Here is a 6,669-nt window from a genome sequence, read left to right on the forward strand (position 1 = left end):
ACAAGATGTCAAAATGATGTTTTCAACATAACCAAGTGTTTTCCATGTTATTCCAAGTGTTGGTGATCATTATATCCTATCAGTGTACCATATACCTGTGACTATGCAAAAGTCACTTGTTTGCTGGTGAATGTTGCTAGATCTCCAAAGTGATAGAGTTTTAGTAGGTGTTGACATCAATGATAAAACCATACCAAAATACCAAAAATCTCCCCCTTTGGCATTGATGGCAACAAAAGATGGAAAAACCATCAAAGTACCAAAAACCGAAATGGCAAATACCAAAAACCAACAATCTTCAAATGCCAAAGTTCTTATCAATCCAAGTTCATATACAAAATACTAATCAATTTAGTATACCAACTACTCCCCCTGAGAAGTAGCTTACCATCAAAGCTAGAATAAGATTTTTCTATTAATTCTGCCGGTTGATGACAATCATCAACTTCCTAAGTCTCTACCGGTGGGGGTATGACCCCAAGCTGATCTCTGAGATATTCAAAAGTCTCCTTAGGTAGAGGTTTAGTAAAGATATCTACAATCTTCTCTTTAGTATTCACATAAACTAGTTTTATTTCCTTTGCTTCAACATTTTCCCTTAGAAAATTCAGTTTGATAGATACATGTTTGGTTTTAGAATGTAATACCAGATTCTTAGATATATCAATTGCTGCAGTGTTATCACAATAAATAGTAATAGGTTCCTTGCATTTTATCTTTATATCTTTTAACATTTTCTTAAGCCATAGTACCTGTGTATAGTTAGTTGCTGTTGCAACATATTCTTATTCTGCTATTGATAAAGATGTACAACTTTGTTTCTTACTTAACCAAGAAACTAGTCTATTTCCAAGAAAGAATGCTCCATCATCCACATCTCCTACCTAATTTGCATCTATGTATGCACATAATTCAAAGTTCTCATCTCTAGGATACCATAATCCAAGATTTATAGTACCTTGTAAGTACCGAAAAATCCTTTTTACTGCTGATTCATGATTTTCTCTAAGATTACTTTGAAAACTTGAAACAATACATATTGCATTCATAATATCAGGTTTGGTTTGTGTTAAATACAGTAAACCTCCTATCATAGATTTGTATCAAGTTGTATTAACAGGTGTAGATTCATCCCTTAGTGATAGTTTGTCATTTGTAGTCATAGGTGTGCTTACCAGTTTAGAGTTCTCCACCACAAATTTCTTTAGTAACTCTTTTAAGTACTTGGATTGACTCAAGAATATACCTTTATCAATTTGTGAAATCTGCAATCCTAAAAAGAATTTTATTTCTCCAATCATAGACATTTCAAAATCTTGCTGCATTTTAATAGAAAATTCTTTACATAATCCATCTTCTCCTCCAAAGATTATATCATCAACAAATACTTCTATAATCAAGATGTTGTCATTAGTCACTTTATAATATAAATTGTTGTCTGCATTACCTTTAGAAAAACCAATCTTTAAAAGATACTTATCTAATCTTGCATACCAAGGTCTTGGAGCTTGCTTTAATACATACAAAGCTTTTCTGAACCAGGAAACCATATCTTTGTTATCTATCCAAGAAAATCCATCAGGTTGTTCAATGTAAACTTCCTCTTCAAGATCTCCATTAAAAAATGCACATTTAATATCTATTTGATACACTGTGTAGTTCTTGTGTGCTGCAAAAGCCAAGAATAATCTAACTGCCTCTAGTCTAGCTACCGATGCAAAGGTTTCATTATAATCAATTCCTTGTTTCTGAGAATATCCCTTACACACTAGTCTTGCTTTATTTCTGATAACCTTACCATCTTCATTAAGTTTGTTTCTGAATACCCATTTGGTTTCAATTATATTTTTATTTTTAGGCCGAGGAAATAATGTCCAAGTGTTTTTCTTCTCAATTTGTTCTAATTCTTCTTCCATAGCTTTAATCCAGTGTTTATCTTCACATGCCTCATTAATTGATGATAGTTCAATTTGAGAAATAAGACAGACCTCTTCATTTGCCAATCTTCCTCTTGTCATAACTCCTTTAAACTTGTTTCCAATTATCTAATCTTCAGAATGATTCAGTCTTACATACTGGGGTGTCTTTGTTTGTTGTTGTTCCTCATTTACTCTGGAATCCTCAGATGATACCGGGGTAACTAGATCTCCATTCTATACTGGTGTATTTAGTGTAGGTTCATTTGTCAAAATTTATGTTGCCGGTTCAGAGTCTATATACCTTGAAGTTCCTCTGAATTGTTCATCAATCTTTACATTTGTACTTTCAACAATTTTCTGCAATCTTTTGTTAAAAAATCTATATGCCTTGCTCTTAGATGAATAACTAAGAAATATTCCTTCATCACTTCTAGGATCAAATTTGCCAATATACTCATCTCTTCTAATATAACATTTACTTCCAAAAATTCTGAAATATTTAAGAGTAGGAGTAATATCAAACCATAGTTCATGAGGGCTCTTCCCAGTTTCACCTTTGATGTGAACTTTGTTGAATGTATAGAATGCTATACTAACTACCTCTCTCCAATATACATGTGGTAGGTTTGCTTCTGATAACATACTTCTTACTGCATCCAAGATAGTTTTGTTTTTCCTTTCAACAACTCCTTTCTGCTATGGTGTCTGAGGTGCTGATAGCTATCTTTTGATTCCATTTACTTCACAGAATGTATTAAATTCCTTAGATGTAAATTCTCCTCCTTGATCTGACCTTAGACATTTGATTTTCTTACCGGTTTCATTTTCTACCATTGCTTTGAACAGTTTGAACTTTCCAAGTGCTTCTGATTTTTATCTGAGAAAAGTAACCCAACACATTCTAGAATAGTCATCAATGATTAGCATGAAATATATATCACCTTGTAGGCTTTTAGTTCTAGCTGGACCACATAAATCAATGTGAATCAAATCAAGAGCATTATTGGATTTTTCTGGAATACTTTTGAAACTAGCTCTAACTTTTTTTCCAAATTGACATTCCTTACATACTGTATTGTGAGGTTTGACAATTTTAGGTAAATCTCTAACTGCCTTAATAGTACTGATCTTTACCACACAATCAAAGTTTACATGATAGAGTCTCTTATGCCATAGCCAACTTTCATCAATATGAGCAATCAAGCATGTCTTTTCATTGTTATTCAGATGAAAGATGTTACATCTAGTTTGATTACCGGTTGCAATATCTAAACTAATTCTATTCATGATTTTGCATTTTCCATTTTTGAATTGTAACTGAAATCCTTTCTCAACTAATTGACCAACACTCAAAAGATTATTCTTTAATCCTTCAACATAGTAAACATTGTTAGTGTTATGCTTACCATCAAGAGATATTGTACCCTTACCTCTGATTAAACAAGCTTTGTCATCTCCAAATCTCACTAAGCTTCCATTGTATTCTTGAAAGTTCAAGAATTTACCTTTGTCTCCTGTCATATGATGTGATCATCCTGAATCAATGATCCATTCATCCTTTACTTCAACTTTAGCTGCCAAGGCCTATTTTACTAGTTTAGTAGTAGGTGTTGGTTGATCTTCTTTTATAGCAACAAAAACCCATCCATTGTCTGTTGGATCCTCATCAGAATCATCAGTCACACCTTCATCAGCAATGTAACAAGATTTGTCTTTATTGTTCTTAAATTTGTATCTCTAATATTCAAGATTAGGCTTATATGTTCTTCTAGCTTCTTCTCTTAGTCTAGCATGTCTATCAGGGAATCTTGAAGCCATATGACCAATCTTATTGCAGTTAAAACATTTAAAGGGTGATTTACCTTCATACTTACTTCCAACTGGACCTTTAGGCATTTTCCTTGTAAATAGTGCTTCAAGTTCTTCAAGTTCTTCATTCTCTTTCCTGCTTTCTTCAATTTCTCTTGCATAAAAGGCTTTCCAATCAGATTTATCAAATGATGGAGCAGATGATTTTGATGCTTTAAAGGCCAAATCTAACTTTATAGTAGCAACAAGACCAAATTCTTCAATTTCAAAAGCTGAAAGTTTCCCAATCAATGTATCCCTAATTACTAATGTATTAGGCATTATTCTTAACTCATTTATTGCAGTGACTTTCATTTTATATGCCAATGGAAATCCTCTTAAAACTTTTGAAACAATTTCATCCTCACTTAAGGTTCCTCCACAACATTTAATACCCAAAACAATCTCATTTACTCTTTCCATAAAAGTAGAAATCCTTTCATCTTCTTCCATTTTCAGATGTTCATACCTGACTCGGAAGCTTTCAAGTTTTGCAATTTTGACTATAGAATCTCCTCATTCAGTGTTTCCAAATGATCCCAAATAGCTTTAGCAGTAGACCTATCTGATAGTCCCATGATTTGTTGATCTCATAATGCACTCAAAAGTGCTTCTCTTGCTTTGCAATCATTTTCTTCATCTTTTCCCATGGTAGGTGGATTAGGTTGACAAAGAGTAGGAGTAGTATAACCATTTTTTGTAACATCCCAGATGTCCTTTCCAATGCAATTTAGATGTGTCTCCATTCTGATCTTCCATATGCCATAATTGGTTCCATCAAGTTTAGGACTATCCTTTCTAAAATAGTTAGTAGACATTGGATCTCTTGAAGTTGTTAAACTTATGCAAAAGAGGACTAAGCTCTGATACCAATTGTTACGTCCCATAGACAATTGAGAGGGGGGGGGGGTGAATCAGTTGTCAAATAAATTCAAACAAAAAACAACTTGACCAACTTAATGCTTAATACTGATAAACCAGTTTAATATGTTGGTAGACAGTTTTAATAGTTAATTGCTATACTGGTAAGGATTAGGGCATGAAACATAAAGACAAAGTCATCCACAACACATAACACCAATATTTGTATGTGGAAACTCTATAAGGGGAAAAACCACAGTGGGAAACCTTACCCACAATCAGATGATACTACTGTAGATAGTAAGTGTACATAAAAGGGTTCTGCACATGTAGAAAGGCCAAGCGCCTAGAGCTTACTGCTCAATCACAAAAATGGGAGTCACACTGACTATAGTTGGATGGTTAAATCCAATAAGAATGTACTGCTCAAAATAACATCTTCATATGCTAGATTTAGTACTGTTGTAGTTCTGATTATCTTCAAGAAAACCCTCCTTCAATCTTCAAATGATGTTTGCATGTATAGCTCTGCTTATTCTCGCATATACCTTCACACAATCCTTTTTTGCATTCCACATTTGATCTTACAAATAAGATCTTACATTTATACCATAAACTAAGACCAATTATAGTAGGTTGACTATACAAGATATTTACAATAAAAGCATTTTACAAACAAAACAATATCCAATACAATAACAGATTGAACATGCTGGCTTAATGCATTTACAATAATAATTAATCATCTCCATAGTGTGTCGTGTTGATCTAGAAAAGATAAACCTACTAGTGTAACCCTGGACCTATATGCCGATAATAGTAAATATGCAAATGTGAATATACCAATAACCAATTCTCCAAAACAAGATGTGAAAATGATGTTTTCAACATAACCAAGTGTTTTCCATCCATTCCAAGTGCCGATGATCATTATATCATATTAGTGTACCATATACCGGTGACTGTGCAAAAGTCACTTGTTTGCCGGTGAATGTTGTTGGATCTCCAAAGTGCTAGAGTTTTAGTAGGTGTTGACATCAATGACAAAACCATACCAAAATACCAACACTACCAATAAGGATAGGACCTATGGAAAAGGATACATTGTGTCAAGTTTTAGATTTGAACCTCTCTTACAACATTCTTCTAGGAAGGCCATGGATTCATAAGATGCAAGCAGTTCCTTCTACATATCATCAATGTGAGAAATTTCCTCATGAAGTAAAAGAAATCACTATAATTGTAGATTCCAGTCAATATTGCAATAATTTGAAGCCAACACAAGATATAAGAGTTCCACATAACAAAGATTCAGTATATCCTACCAAAGAAATTCATGCAAAGTTATGGGAAACTTTTGAAGAAAAGCTCAAGTTAAATGATGAAGGAATGGGAAAATATTCTTTGCATAATTTTCCACTTTCCCCTAAGTCATATGGAAAGCCTATAGATATTCAATCAAGGACATCAGAAAGATCAAAACATATGTTTAAAGGAATATTTGTTAGTGCTAGAACTCTTACAGAGGAAAGTGAAGACAAAGACATTCTTGGTTAGTTATACAAGGATGAAGACAAAACTATAGCAATGACAGCAGAAGTCAATATTCCCATAAAACAATATGGAAAAGGATATGAGATCATGCAAAAGATGGGATATGAAGGAAAAGGAACAATTGGTAAGCAACATCAAGGTATTTCAGAACCTATTTCTCTGCACTCACAATCCATAGAAGATAAATCTGGGCTGGGATATCTAAAGTCTAATCAAAAGCAACATAATCATCAACAGAAAAAATGGAGAAAGAAATCGGTTTCTAAAGAAAATTGGCAAGAAAAGATACATCAAGCAGTCGAAATAGTAACCAATAAACAAAAGAAGCAAGAAGAACATGAAAAGAAAGAGGAGGAGATTATCATCCAAGGTGAAGAAAAATCTTGTCAACAAGTTCTGAAAATACAAACAAAGGCAAAATTTGAACAAGATGTTCCAGAAGCAGTAAAAATAGAGATGACAGAAATCAAAGAACTTTTTACACCAT

This window comes from Cryptomeria japonica, chromosome 7 (assembly GCF_030272615.1).
Source record: "Cryptomeria japonica chromosome 7, Sugi_1.0, whole genome shotgun sequence".
In the NCBI taxonomy this organism is placed as follows: Eukaryota; Viridiplantae; Streptophyta; class Pinopsida; order Cupressales; family Cupressaceae; genus Cryptomeria; species Cryptomeria japonica.